Below are 16730 nucleotides of genomic sequence, written 5' to 3'. Positions count from 1 at the left end.
GAGGGTGTGTATGAGGAATATGTAGTTGTTCCCATCGATCGGCCTTACCTTATACTGGCAGGGGCTGGAGAGGGGAAGACAATAATTACCGGAAACCGCAGTAATGTAACCGGCTGGGGCACCTACTTCTCTGCCACCGTTGGTAATTTTTTCAATATTTTTCTGTGTTAAATTTTATGGAACAACAAGCCAACAATGAAACCATAACAAAGTCTTAGAAAAATTAGCAAGTAATAAACGTATTTTGCTTTTGAGGACTGTATCATTAACATTAGCCAGTTGTGTTATGTATGTCTCTCATATCATCATATATTTTCATCAGGCTTGATTTAGTAGGATGTTAGAAATAGTAGGTCATGTTTGGCAGGCTATATTAAGGAGGAAGAATTAGTATTTTAGTATAGGGTATTTTAGGATATGTCATTTATAGTATATCTTTTTTTAGAGATTTATGTTGCTATAAATTATATCATTTGTACTCTATGTAAGAATGAAGTTTAAGGAATACAATTAAGCTTCCTCGTAATATTGTTTCTCTTATTTCTTGCCTCTCCTTCGTTGAAACCCTAACAAGTTGTGAATTTACACCATGCACATTATCATATTTTTCACATTTTTATTCAATTGTGTCTAATCCAAGTTTAAGAAATTATGAAAAATTTCTTTGACTGGCGTATGTGATTCTTTAGTCTTTACAGCAATTGCATTTTTTTTTCAGCTATTGAAGCACAAAACTTCATCGGTTTCAACCTCACAATCGAAAACACCGCCGGGCCACAAAGTTATCAAGCAGTAGCATTAAGAACAACCGGAAGCTTTTCGGTCTTCTATCGCTGTACCATTTCAGGCTTCCAAGATACTCTATTTGTACACATCGGCTATCAGTTCTTTCGAGAATGTACCATCACTGGTACCATCGATTTCATATTTGGTGACTCGTCCGTCGTGTTTCAAAAATGCACGATTCTTCTTCGACAACCATTAGATGTACAGCAAAATGTCATTGCAGCCAGTTACAGAAACTGCCCAACAGATTCCACTGGCATCTCTATTCACATGAGTAATATCGTTGCAACGCAAGATCTAAAGAATACAACAATTTCATATTTGGGTCGATCGTGGGGCAAGTACGCTCGCACTGCTTTTCTTCTTTCTAATTTCAGTGTTTTTATTGATCCATTAAGATGGTGTGTAATGAATGGATCCCCTGCAGATGTTGATTTTGGAGAGTTTCACAACTCTGGTTTAGGTGGTGGCACCATGGCAGGGACAAAGTCTACCATGGAAAAGAAATTGGATCAAAATAGTGCATTTCAATTTACTGTTGATAGGATGTTAATGGGGGGTAATTGGATAAATAACACCACAGTTCCATATATTAAGGGTCTGTTCCAATAGTAATTAATTGGGTTAATTTATCATTCTAAAGCTGTTAGTTGTGCTTGATAAAGTTTAATGATGTCCATTAAAAAATTAAAATGTAATTCCTGTAAAACATATATTTTTAATAATACTCCCTTGTTGCTTGCTTCCACTCTATTATGGGTGTTTATATATGATTGATCGATTAAAAAAATAATTAGTATGTTCTTATTGTGCAAAATAATTTTTAGCTAGGTTTATTTTTCAACTAATTATCTACAATGAATGTTGATGGATGTAGTTTGTTTCAACAACCTATGGAGTTTAGTTTTTTTATTTTAATTTATAAATCTGTAAGATATAGTGTTAATTTAATTGACAATTTTATTTTCATCATTATACTTTCATACTATTATTAAATACCTCTTAAGAATTTTAACTATATAAGTGTTAATTAAAAGAAAGTAGCTAAATATTTACAATAATATATTTCTTAAAACTAATTTGTTTATTTATTAGATTAAGTATTATAATATTTTCGTACTTTCGGTATTATGTAATATTTATACATAACGAGAAAGAATAATTTGTCGAACAAACAGGAAATTTCAAAATCTTGCATCCCCTGAGTTTTATTATATTTTTTTTATTGCGAGTTTTGTTATCCAATATGTCTTTGTACAATTATAGAAGAACAAAACTTGAGCTGATATTTACACTAGACAGGTTTGTTATTAACACAACACGATCTAAAATTTAAATTTGATTGACAAATGACAAATATGCCCCCTACTCTTCTCAATTACTTCGTCCAACAACTTGATGTCATGTCATACCCCGATTTTTTTTTACATATCCAAAAAAAAAATTTATTTTATTAAAAATAACCAGGTTCTGAGTGGAATTTTAAAAATACCGAGGCCGCAGATTTTTTTCCCGCCCCGAATTTTTTTTTTTTTTTATTCCGAGCGCGGATTTTTTCCACGGCCTGGATTTTTTTTTGTTTAGAGTTTGGAGAAAGAAAATATTGTTTTTTTTATTTTTTTGGTCCAACTTTGCACCTCTGGTTAACATATCAAAACACCTTCAAAAATCATGAAAATTTACCGACATGCGTTCTTGACTTTATAGAATAATACTGTGAAGTTTTATACAAAATCTCAAAACAGATCGTGAGATATCGGCTCTCAAAAATTGCCCGAACTGCTGAAGGAGTGCTTCTGAGCCCAAATTTGCACCTCTGATTAACATATCAAAACACCTTCAAAAATCATGAAAATTTACCAACATGCATTCTTGACTTCATAAAACAAGACTGTGAAGTTTCATACAAAATCTCAAAACAGATCGTGAGATATCGACTCTCAAAAATTGCCCGAATTGCTGAAGAACTGCTGAAGGAGTGCTTCATGATTTTTGAAAGTGTTTTGATATATTAATCAGAGGTGCAAATTTGGGCTCAGAAGCACTCCTTCAGAGAGAGTTCAGTTTTGTTATGTTTGAGTTTTGATTTGTTATGTTCAGTTTTATTATCTTCTTAGTATATTTTTTTTATGTTTGAGTTTTCAGTTTTGTTATATTTCATTATCTCACGATCTGTTTTGAGATTTTGTGTGAAATTTCACAGACTTATTCTATGAAGTCAAGAATGCATGTCGGTAAATTTTCATAATTTTTGAAGGTGTTTTGATATGTTAATCAGAGTTGCAAATTTGGGCTCATAAGCACTCCTTCAGCAGTTCGAGCAATTTTTGAGAGCCGATATCTCATGATCTATTTTGAGATTTTGTATGAAACTTCACAGTCTTATTCTATGAAGTCAAGAATGCATGTCGATAAATTTTCATGATTTTTGAAGGTGTTTTGATATGTTAACCAGAGGTGCAAAGTTGGGCCAAAAAAACCAAAAAAAAACAATATTCTCTTTCTCTAAAAAAAAAAAAAAAAAACCAGGCCGCGGAAAAAATCCGCGCTCGGAATAAAAAATTAAAAAAAAAATTCGGGGCTCGAATTTTTTCCGCGGCCCGGAATAAAAATTTCGGGGCATGAAAAAAATCTGCGGCCTGGGTATTTTTAAAATTCCACTCAGAACCTGGTTATTTTTAATAAAATAATTTTTTTTGGGTATTTTTTAAAAAATCGGTGTCATACCAATTAACAAACAGAGCTTTAGTTTCTTTTTGTTGCAATCTAACAAAATAAAGAAAACTCTTACTATTTCATTGTTATTAGATTCTTTTTATTATTTTTAATTAAACATTTTCATCTAGTTAATATGCCCTAAACAAATTAAGCTAACTAACAAATGAAAGAAAAAGTTGTATCCTATTGGAACATCAAATTAAATAAAAAAAATAGCTAATGCAAAGTATAATAGTTATCGAACAAACGTTTGATATTAATTGAATCAAAAGTAGGTCAAATGAATTCAATTTGAATATAATCAATGAAAATGAATTAAGATTTCTTTTTTCTCCAGAGAGGCAACAGCGTAGATATTTTGTAAAAAAAAATGTATATTTTTTTTCTACTATCTCTAACATTAACGTCTGCACTTTTTATGAAGGGATAATTTCATGTATTCATATCACCGGAATACCGATGTATCTCATCTCACATCATTTGAGTTTGAATTGGTGCCCTCATTGGATATTCACAGAGAATTTGAAGCGCACTAAATTTACGTTACTCGCTGACCCCCTTGGCCCCTCACGTTGAATTCATATCACCTGACCTGAGGTACCAGGAATTTTAAATTTAGATCCGGACCGTTTGATCTGCTTTGAAACGAATAGTAAAGTGGGCCGTCTGGCCCGTTTGTCCCATTTCACCCCTGACCGGATTGGCCCGAATCTAAACGCAAATGTTCCGTTACCTCGGAGGATATGGATTTGACACACATTCTCGTCTCTCCTCCTTTCGAGTAGTCTTGGGCTCTTGGCCTTGGGTCTCGTTTACTCGGTCTCCAGATAAACCTCACAAGTCACACCAACGAATTCTTATATTCTGAGATATCTCATATTTTGGGTGACTTTTTGGGAAATCTTAACCGTTACAATACGTTCTACGCGAATCTCAAAGCTCAAATAATACTGGCCCCTACGTCACCCCCGAATAGGAGATATCTCACGCAAAATATGAGATATCTCAGAGGATACGCACTCCACACCAACTGCGACACTCTTTCCCACCATCTCTTATTATTAGTAAGGGCGTTCAAGAAGGCGAAGTGGCGAACTATCGAAATAATCCGTAAAATATCAGTATATCACTACGATGATCACTTCTCTTATAACCCCTAACTCATCTTCCGCACTCGTGTGCTCTCACTCCTCGAAATACTAATCTTTGGTAAATCGCCGTCGTTCCCATTTATTTCTCTCCGCGCAAACACATAATCGCGCTATTTATCTCGAATTGGAGCTAGCGATGCTCAATTGTCTAAATCGGACTCCAACAATGTTCCAACGGCGAAGCAAGTAGAAGATACTGAGGCTAATCGCATATTTGAGGTCAATTTCTGTTATTTCGAATGCTTTTTGTTTCAAAATTACTCTTGGCTTCAAAGTTAACTTGCAACTATAGGTTATTTTCCTTGATTCAACCACATTGGACTGGCATCCCATCAAATACCTTACATACATCTGTAGCTCAATCAAACAGTTCAGTTGATTTTATTTTCCTTAAGTATTGAGTCACAGAAAATAAAAGAGGCAGAGAGACAACGTGTGGATAAATTAGAGAAGATGGAGAGAAAAGCCGATGTACAGCTGGAGAGGAGCCTGTTAATGGCCTCGAACTGGAGCCGGGTTCTTCTTAAATAGCAAGCATGTTAAAAGGCACTGAGTGGGAACCAGAGAACTCTCATACAATCAATTATAGTGAATTCCTGAGGCTTCTTGATCCCAACAATGTTTAAATTTATGGAATATTCTCACTATGGAGAGACTCTATCTGATAGTTGATATTATATATAACACTACATATACCATCGGTACATGGTAAACAAAATGCCAGTGGACAGCTGGAATGATGTCTGGCAAAAATTGCACAATAGTTAGTACATATATATAGTCATATAGATGTGTACCATGTAAACCCAGTATCTGTTGAAATTTATTCAACTATTGCAACTTCCACCATTTGGTCTATGCGTTTGGCACTTGCTGTTGCATTCTATGTTTGGGTTGATATCTTGACCCGGCTAACTTACGGCAAGCTAGTACGTACTGATTTGGAAAAACCCCAGGACAGAATGGAAGTGAAAAGTTGAGACTCAGGTCAATGTGTCGAAGGAAACCCGAGAGTTCACTTGGATCTCTTGGTAGAAGTCGGCGAGTTGCAATTTAGGTTAATATATCAAATAACAATAAGAGAAGTGACTGCTGCAAATATGGATAATCAACAGAACGACCTGTTATAACTTCCTCTCTATTAAACATTCAAAGGGTATTTGTATCCTGTAACCTTTTGTTTAGAGATTTAGGAATCTGTTGGTTCAAGAACTTGTTTTGAAATTTGAGAACCTTTTTAACTGATTTATGTACTAACCTGTAGAACTGGTGGTGCCTTGGATTATTCTCTCAATTGTTGGCTTGAATTATATTTGTATGATAACCCTCCTATAGTTTCCATAGAAACTTCCCTGTGACAAAAAAAAAATGAAAATTAAAGGTTTGGAATGTCAAATTGACAGTTAAAATGTTTCTTTTACCCCTTGGTTTTAGATAATCGCAAGTTGTAAATGTATATATAATATATTAAAACTACAAGCTTCTCGGCTTGCAGAGAAACTTGAAGTGCTACATGCTAAGTACTTAGCTTTTGCTGAAGAGAAATGCAAGGCCATTTTGAGAGAGTGCCACTCAGCAGGAGAAACAATTGCTGGTGCATTTACTTTTCTTTTCTTTTATATCCAGTGTCATTTATATTTTTACTACTTTTGCCTAATGCATATAGCACAGACACTTCTGAAATCATGATGTACCATGTCAGACGCGTGTCCGGTCCAAAAATTTAATTCTGGGTTGGATCTGATGTGACTAATGTATAAATGTTCTGATGTTTTAGAGGTCTTGCTCGAAAAAGGAGCTTTAAGGGCAGAGCAACTTTGGAGATCTATAAGAAAGATCCAATAATTCCTCAAGTATGCCTCCCCTTCTTTCTATTATACAATTTTGTCTCATTTTCGTCCACTACTAGGAAAAATTTGCTTTATTTATTTTAATACTATGATCAAAAGCTTTATATTGAACAGGAATCGTTTTAGAATGCAGTGGATGAATATGGGGCACCAAAGTATGCTCGGAGGTGGGGTAGACATGGAACTTCACTACCTGGTAGTGTAATGTTTTCCCCTTAAAATGTCGGTTTTGCTATTATTGGTGCACCCCGACCTTTGGAGGTACAATATTTCTAGTTAGAGCCCCCGATATTTTTTCCCCAAGCTGATACTCTTTCAAATACATAGTTGTAAACAAAGTTTAAAATGTCCCTTGGTATGCCTGTGATTTTACTTTTCACAAGCATTGATGTTCCCTGAGGTCCTGTAGTTTTCACAAGTATTGTAGCACTTGCATTTGAAGCCCTTTTTGTTTGAAATTTAATCTGAATTGAAATATGATTTTCGTACCAGTTTATTTGTTGAGCCTTCCTTGTACTTCTACCTTTAGTAAATGTAACACCCTAACATGTATTTTGAAGACCCTTTGGTTAGCTCTTTCGAAAATAAAAGTCCTATAAAGTTATTTGGGGTGGTTTAATTAGGTGTTTTTCCTTTTGGGGTGTGTGTGTGTGTGTGTTTTCATTAGAGAAAAGAGAATGGAAGAGATCAAAGAAGTGAATTTCAGCAGCACTGAAGAAAAGCAAAAAGAAAAAAAAAAGAAACCACTGCTCTTGATGTCTCAATACTTTCTAATAGCAATTATTGCTTGGCTAGTTTGTAGAATTCCAGGGGAGCTTTTTTTCCATACAGATGCATGTCTCTAATTTATGGATGGGTTGTTTAGGCTGATTTTGTTGTAGTTGAAAGTAGTTGACAAAAGATCAAAGCTTTTTAGTCCCTTGTTTTCTTTGGTAAGTCTCTTACGTAATCTATAGGTTAATTAAATGTTATTTTAGATAAGTCTTTTACATGATCTATAGCTTTTGAGTCCCCTGTTTTCTTTTACATATTTTGCCAAGCTGTATTGTTAAAAAGAATGTTATTATTTGTCTAGTTAATTGTATCAAATCAAATTTGAACTATTGCTGCTTTGTTGTTTTATAGGTTAACACCATTTTGAAATTAAGTTCTCGAGGGCTGGCTATAGGTTAATTAAATGAGACGAAGCAACACGAGGCTTTGGACGTAGTTAACAATAAAATTTAACCTAATTAAAATTCATTTCATATAGCACGTTAGCCTGGTTATGGCCAGCTAGTTCCAATGATATCCGATCATATGAACTTGAAATTTTTCATGCATAATATTATCATATAAGATTATGATGTTCAGATCAAGTAAACTCAAATCTCCAATTGAAATTTAAGGTACATATGCAAAAAAAAAAAAAAAAAAGCTGAAATTAATCTTTTTAAGTAACTACGAACCAAGGAAAAAATTGTTGATTTTATGAAATATGTGACTTAATATTTAAAACAAACTTTCAGTTTATGTTGATAAGTTTGTCACATAGTTCTTGATGTGACCAAGTCACACACAAGTTTGGCACCATATAACAGAAACCAACAAGCTTCATATCATTCATCTGCTAATTCGTTACGCAAAAAAATACACAAGGTTAATTATCATAATGCTAATGGACAATGCACTATCAATCAGGCTATTAATTTATCAACTCAATTCTTCTGTTTACCTTATATAAATGAGGCTATCATGCATGTCCACCTTTTTTTTAAAATAATTCCCAACTGGATAATTTATGACAACCTCAAATAGTGTGATGTCAACTTACTAATTTAGAAGAAACTTCACATGTGTTTATAATGACAAGAGTATCTAATAGGCTAACTAATCGAATCTTTTTCCTATTGCAAATTTAAATAACTAGGTACAATAATCATATGTAGCTGTATCAAGGTCAACTTGGGAACCAGCTACATGCCATTTCCAAGAAGGTCGCATTCGCATCTTTCTTCCCAGCTCATATCTCTAAAAGGTACTTACATTGTTAAAAATATATTTAATAATTATTTTCATTAAAATTATTTTCCAAATTTCGTTCCAAAAACAAAAATACATATTATAGACAGTGTTGTATTAGCATTCATTAATTATTATTTTTTTAAAAAATTTTATATTTATTAGGCTCAATATTAAAAAAAAAAAAACATCATGCATTATTGATATGATCATACAGTTTATTACTACAACAAAGTAGACATTTTTTGTGAGGGAAAAAATACATTTATGACGGTCATCCGTCGCAAAAAGTATCATCGCAAAAAAAAAAAGACTGAACAATGAAAGTAGTCCATCGCAAAAAGTCACTTTTTTATCCTTGCGAAAAACGTCTCATTCTTGTTGTATATTCAAGATTTAGTTTTGTTTATAAAGGCTAGAGAGATAATATGAAGACATATTTAACTAATATAAAATTTAATACCTAATATATACATCTAAAAATTAATTGGAATTATGTTATACTAATAAAAAGATCTAAAGATTTTTATGTTTAATATAAAATTTAATGTGCAAAAGTAATGAACAAACAATACTAATCATGAGCTTATCCTACATGTTTCAATGATCTTTAACCAATTGATTGAAAACCAGTTATTTTGATTGGCAGAGTGTTGTAAATAATTGGAAAGAATCCAATCATTCTCCTCATGGTATTGTTTAATTGTATATGGTTGGATTCTTTCCGATTATTTACATAAAATTATGTAAATAATTGAAAATGATGGGATGATTATGAGTTCACGTGTGGACTCTATCATATTAATGATAGCAATTGAGTGAGGCTATTTTACTATGCACATTGCATATTAGTCCTTATTACGGATTAATATTTTTGTTTTCAAAATTTTAATAGTCAATCAAAACTATTTAACATGGTCTCGTGTTTATAATGACAAGCGTATCTAATACGCTAACTAATTTAATCTATTTCATATTGCAATATTAAATAATTAAGTAACAATAATAATATGTATCAAAGTCAACTTGGGAAACAGCTAAATGGCATTTCCAAGAAGGTCACATCTTCTAATGATCACCTCATTTCGCTAACAGGTACTTACAATATGAAAAATATATTAATATTTTTTAAAAAAATTATTCATAGAACAAAAATACATATTATAGAATTCATTAATTATAATTTTTTATAATTTATTATATTTACTAGGCTAAATCAGAAAAAACATCATACATTATTGACATGGCCGTAAAATTTATTCGATCTAATTTTGCTTATAAAAACAAGAGGAATATTTGCAAAACATATATAACTTAATATAAAATTTCAAACCAAGTATATATACATCAAAAAAATAAAATACTCACATTTTAATGATTATGTATAAAATTTAATGTGTTAAAGTAATGAATAAAAATTACTATTGATGAGCTTATGCTACCTAATTTGCACAATTCAATGATATGTATTGAAAATTACTAAAAATTTTGATTGGTAGAGAGTATGACAAAGAATTCAATCCCTCTCATTGTGGTTTGAGTTAATGCACGGACCTCCATGTTAATGGTAAAATATAAATCAATTTATCGATTTATGTATTTGTTTCTATTGCAATATATAGAAATTAGAGTGAGTCTATGGTACTATGCATATCACGGGTTGTTACCGTGCTACGGCTCTATATTCGAGTTTTCAAATCCTAACGGTCGATCTGAACCGTTCATCTTGTTCTCCATATTAATATGTGTTTGGAGACCAAATTTTACATTTTTTGAAAACTTTTTACTATTTTTTTAGATATTTAGAAAATCACTTGATCTGAAAATTCTGGACCATCCAAAAACAGTGATTTTCAATAAATCTAAAAAAATAGTAAAAAAATTTCAAAAAATGTAAAATTTGGTCTCCAAAAACATATTAATATGGAGAACAAGATGAATGGTTCGGATCGACCGTTAGGATTTGAAAACTCGAATATAGAGCCGTAGCACAGTGCCAAATCGTAATATGCATAGTACCATAGACTCACTCTAGAAATTAACTTTCTTTAACCCATTTATCATTATGTCATTCTCAGTTGTATGAAACAGGCATAGTTTATGTTTTAGATATTTGGTGTTTAAAATATTAATCTTAGTCATTCGATTGATACCATATGCACATTTTAAAGTAGATCAACATCATAGGAGAAATTTGTGGAAGGACTCAGGGGCTGAACCAAATTATGTAAGTCATAAGGTCAATTTTACAATTTCTATAGTGCACAACAGTACTAAAATTTAAAAAAAAATATATAATAAACATAGTATTTTACTCTAAATTTTTAATAATACAATCGAATCGAACTGATCGAAATAAATTTATAAACTGAACAAACTGAACTAAATTTTGATTTGTTCGGTTGGATCAAAATAATAAGATTAATCATAAAAATAACTATTTTATAGTTAATTTAAAAAAAAATAAGATGGATTTAAAATATTTGTTTGATTAATCAAGCAATATGCATTATGTCTTTTTTTTGAACTTATTTTAATATTTGATTCGGACGGGAGATGGTTTTAAAACTTTCGGTCAGTTTATTCTAACATGTTTTAAATTTTTTAAACCAATCTGAACTGAATTATTAGACCAATTTTAAAAAGTGATCCAAACTTGATCTATTTAATTGAGAAAACAAATTGCTAAACCGAACTCTCTCGGTTCTATTTAAAACTTAAATTGGACCAATGAACACCCCTACGTTAAGACAGGTTCGAAATTAAATCATTCGACTGAAATTTCCTTAGATAAGCGTGGTTCTTTAACCACACTATCTCAGACTGAAAGAGATAGATAATGAAGTCTCAAGGCGTACGATGTAAAAGCAGGACCACTAGAGTAAATCTGAGCCGTTCGATTCGATGAGTTGGTGGTTTCCATTTTTCCTAAACATAATGTTGGGTAGAGTTTAAAAAATGGCACGGTAGAGCTGGTTCTGTCATGGAACATCACAGTTATAGTACGGAACGGTGTGGTTACGGTACAGAATAGCATGGAATGACACGGTTACAGCACGGAATGGTACGGCACATGTGTCGGTTACGTAGCATGACTCGCGTGTCACGTGCTTTGACTATTTGCGTGCCGTGACTATTTTGAAAATTTGACATGACACGACAAATCACGTGAAAGATCTAGTCACAGTACAGTACGTGGTCATATGAGTCACTTATAATTAGGACCATTAGATCTTGATCAAATGATAAATCTTAAATAAACTAATCTTAATTATAATCAAATGGTCACGCGAGTTACATTTGGTGACGATGTGACTATTCGTGTGCTGTGACTATCTCTTGACATTTTAATCACAGCACAACATGTGAAAAAATTATTTAATTATGGTATAGCACGAGATGAAAATCACGATATGTTAATTACAGCACGTTACGGCACATTTTCACTCTAATGTTGAGTTTGTCCACATAGAAATCATTTTTTTTTCCAGTAGTCCAGTACCTACTACCATAAATATTTTGGTTTTCTCAAAGCTGCGTATTTATATTAGCACACTATAAAATCCCCACAAGCAACTAGATAATAATCAACCAATCCTCATAATATAATCATTACAAGTCAACTTTTTTATAAATTAACGAGCAACTCAAATGATCACATTTCTTATTTAAATTAAGCCTTCTAAGTCTTCTTCTTCTTCTAAAAGAAAGGGTGATTGTCAATTAATTAACACTAAAGCAATCACCTTTTTTCTTTCGGTGCAAGGCAGCTTGATCTAATCTAATCTGTTTAGCACCTAAACCAACTTATTCTTAGAGGAGGTCTCATGCACCACTTCAGGTGCTCAGATTGTGTGGCAAGAAGCCAAGAATTATAACAGTGTGAGAACCTAAACCTGAATAGAAAATTCATATGAATATTGAAATTTAAAAGGTTAAACTTTCATTTTCTTTCCTAAAAAAATATATTTACAACATTTTAATTGAAGTTATATATATTTGTTTTTGTAAGATCTATTCATTTATGGAGTAGGATGGAATATACTGACAATAAATAAATAACTGTGACTGTATATAATACTTATGAGAATATAAAGAAATGACAGATAAACTTTTACATTTAAATAAATTGTATATTAAAATTTTGATGTTATTTGAAAACAGTTTTTTCGAACAAGTATATAAAATAAAAATCACTTAATAAAAAGCAATTTTTTTTTTCAAATTGTGCCCACTTTAATATATACCACATCCCTATATAAAATAATACATCTAAATTATATTTATTCTATTTTGAAAGTATCTAAATTATTTATCTAATAATATGCCGAAGTTCTGTTTATCTAATAATATATTCTATTTTGACAATATTTTATTGTTTGCCACCGTTATCAATATAAAACCGTCTAATCAAATTCAAAGACAAACCGTGACCCGCTTCACAAATATGCAACAAAGAATGCTCCATATCTAAATTATGAAGTTGCACGTGATTGTATAGATAAGAAAGAAGATCAACTTGCGCTTTTGTATAATTGTTTTGATGAATGAGTGAACAAAAATCTAAAAAACATGTGCCTCAAATCCCTCAATTTGCAAAAGGGAAATAAGCTTTACGCCTTTTTCTTTAGTCTGGATCTCATGTGGCACTTGCTAGATATCGATGGCGATATGAATTTGTATCATCTGCATTAACTCAAATTCGGATCGTCCATTTCGAATTGATATAAATATTAAAGGGATTTCATAAATTTTCAAATTGGCTCTAAATTGGCATGGTTTTTCATCAGACGGTCCAAACTTCAAATTCAAAATTTACGTTATTGTAGAGGATACAAACTTGTTGGATTACTTTATGCTAATTAATTATTTATCATCCGATTTTACACCAGAAGTAATTGCTCTTTACAAAAAATTTAAATCATACCAAAATTTGACCCGTTACATACAAACAAGAAACAATAAGGCATATAAGATATCTATCATAGAAAGTTCGAATATTTTTATTGGATTAGGCTGGCACACGATAGAACCTTCCAATCTTGTGATTTAATCGCTTTTATGGGATCTTATGCGGCGATTACCTGTGTCGATTTACATGTGATTTTTTTTAAAGAAAAACACTAGCATTGGCTGCAGCGGGCAGCGTATTTCTTGTGTTAGTCTACAGCTTGTTCAATGCTATATATTTCTTAAATAAATAAATAAATAATATGCTTAGGAAATTCAATGCGAGGCACTATGGTTGAATAAATACTCAAAAGAAAAACAAATTAAACGTGCATAATTGAATTGTTTCATGGCCAGTAGATAACATTCAATTCAAACCGTGTTTGTTTTTTTACTTTTTTAACTTAAAAGAAGAATCATGTAGACTTTATTGTGACTTCACCATTTTAATTATGAAGAAACGTTAGTTTAATTTCCATCCAAACACTTACAAAAAGGAATATCGAAAAACGAATTTAGTTTCATTTTTTTTTAAACAATTGTTTTGTAGAAGTATTGTTATTCTCCGATGTTTAAATAGAAAATGTGCTAATGCACCATGGAAATAATTAAATAAAGGAGCAAAATTCATACTTAACCATTGGAATATTTTGAGCCTGTTTGGATAACCAATTACGTCTGAAAATTCAGGATTTGTTCGGCTGTTGTAACAAAATTACTGTTTACGTGAGAAAAAAAAAATTCACTCCGAGTGAATTTTTTTTCTCTCACGTAAACAGTAAAAATTAGTTTGAAAACTGAGTGAATTTTTTTTCTCACGTAAACAATAAAAATTAGTTCAAAAGTTTTCAAATCCTATTCTCATTCCCTTTCCTCTTGTACCGCCGAACAGGACCTCAATCTAAAGGAATTTAGCTCAAAAAAAAAAAGTGTTCAGTTGATTATCGTAGAAAGAAAATTTAGTTGCTTTATTAATGACACACCAGCAATTCCACGAGAAACTTAAAATTCACTCCAACCTTTTCTTTTCTCACATGCCAAGGGCTGCTGCTGAGCTCATCCTTCTATGAAATTGACAAATGAACAATAATTACAGATATTTTGTGACACCTTACTATAAGATACCTATAAATTTCTTTTAAAAATGTTGAATAAAGGTAATATATTGAGCACAATAATAATTCAACAATTATAATAAAGGTGTAAAAAAATTGATCCAAAGTTTCGTGAATCAATGCAAATTTTAATTTTAAGTCATATCTAATATTTTTAACAATAGCAATATCACAAGGAGAATGAAGATGTCACATATAATCTAGATTATAAAATTTTCTATAATAATTCTCACAATGCAATCAAACAATTCATCATTGATATATTGTCGCATATTTTGTATTTGTGGGTTTTTTTAAATTAAATTTTAGGATCTCATGCCCATATTATCTCAACATGAAAATTGTGAGGTACTAATTGTAGGAAGTGAAAATTTATAGTAAGATAAATATATTTCATGAAAATTTATATAGGTTAATTTGCATAATTTTAGAAATAAACTCAGCATCCTATGTAAGATAGTAAGCAGTACATTCAATCGTTCCCACATGAAAGTTTTTTGGAATAGCAAGTATTTATGTAATGCCAATTTAAACGAAAATTAAAAAAAAAAATCCTAAACTAATAAATTTATCTTCGGACAAGAAGAAATTTACTAGTTTTTTTTAGAAATTAAACCATTTCTAAATTTTAAGGACAATCATTTTTCTTGTAAAAAATGTAGGACTCGATAGCACCAACCGGTAGTATTCTACAATCACATATATTAAAAATATAAATCATGTTTTTTTTTTTTGTATAAACTGCAAATTATGTATTAACCGCTAGCAATGCTAGATGTCCACGTCAGATAATATATGATAAATTTAACCCTTTTGAGTGAAAAGTTTATCTTAGTTTTCATTGTATGACGTCACGCCTGACATCATTTTATGGTAATTCATAGCAAAATCTTTTGACATAAATTGATTACAGTAGCAATTTTCTAAAATGTTACAATTGTTTACTAAGATTCATCAGGCTAGATAACAAAAAACAATTATCAAAAACATTAAACATACCATGTTGTGTTGTCCGTTTGCTAGAATTCCAGTATTTATTATTCCTCTCCCAAGCCAAACAGGTGGAGCCGTGGAGGTAACTGGAAAGAACTCAAAATAGTCTTTGCCTGTGTTGACCTTTGTAATAAGTTCCAGCTCTCAATTTAAGTTTGTTAAATTTACAAAATGCCTCTGAAACTTTTAGTATATAGAGGAAATTTTATATTTGAGTATCTTTTAAATCTTGTAGAACAGAGGCGGATTCAGAATTTTTGTCAGGGGACAAAAAAATATGGAATCGGATTTAAATAGCTAATTAGATTTAAACCCATAAAATTGGGTACTCGATAAAAAAAAATGTTTTGACTTATATTTTTCAATATTCTGACTTATAATTTATGATGCTTTAATTTATAATTATAATTACCAATCATAATTCAAGAAATTTATTTTAATTTTAAAACTAAATTTAAGAAATCAAACATTTAGAGAGGGACAAATTTTTTTTCAGAAATAAAATCGATCAGTATCGATAGATCACCACTAAATTTCAAAATTCAAGAGGTGTTGCTCCCCCTTTCCGGTTAAATGATGTATCAGCTGCTCTACATGTAAAGCAGAGGTATCCTATTTCAAGATAAAATGTTTTAACGGAATAAGTTATGATGATTTGGAAAAGGAAATAGTTTGTCCAAAAATGTTTCTTTTGCACCAACAACATTTAATCTTCGCATTCTGACATCCTAAAAAAGGAATTAAGGATTCATTAGACTTTTGACATCCTGAAAAAGAATTAAGGATTCGTTAGACAACGTCAAAACTCTTTTTATGTCCCAAATTTGTTACTTTCAAATAATAATGCAAAATCAAACTAACGTAGGGGTGCTAATGTAAAAGAAGCTGAGGAGACGTAATGCCCAGCTCATCACTCATCTCACTACTGAGTTCATGTGGACCCCACTGGAAGAAACACCAGAGCACCGATATCGGCGAAGGTTCCATCTGCCACATCATTCGCCGCCTCCATTGATCGCCTCTCTCACCCACCACCCTTATACCCTATCTCCTTCCCCTACTTTTCTACGTGTCTTGTTTTCTATGTCCTTTTGTGTACCAAGTGATTTATTACAAGATACAATCATTTGTTACATTTTTTCATACTACATAAATGTTACAGAATA

General features: G+C 31.5%; 1 long non-coding RNA gene and 1 pseudogene across 2 annotated transcripts; both read left to right on the top strand.

The window, feature by feature from the left end:
• Positions 1 to 651: 651 nt before the first annotated feature.
• Positions 652 to 1398, top strand: LOC144566620 (putative pectinesterase/pectinesterase inhibitor 32 pseudogene; annotated as a pseudogene).
• Positions 1399 to 4732: 3334 nt separating this feature from the next.
• Positions 4733 to 6701, top strand: LOC144566040 (uncharacterized). Of its 2 annotated transcripts, none has more exons than XR_013515106.1 (3): positions 4733 to 4874; positions 5051 to 6508; positions 6620 to 6701. It is a non-coding gene; the product is annotated as an uncharacterized LOC144566040 (long non-coding RNA). The 2 variants fall into 2 exon arrangements; XR_013515105.1 differs by having other exon boundaries at positions 4737 to 4874; positions 5064 to 6508.
• Positions 6702 to 16730: the final 10029 nt, after the last annotated feature.

The sequence above is a fragment of the Carex rostrata genome, chromosome 15 (genome assembly GCF_964058835.1).
Source record: "Carex rostrata chromosome 15, lpCarRost1.2, whole genome shotgun sequence".
Lineage (NCBI taxonomy): Eukaryota > Viridiplantae > Streptophyta > Magnoliopsida > Poales > Cyperaceae > Carex > Carex rostrata.
This window is presented reverse-complemented; position numbering and strand designations above follow the sequence as displayed.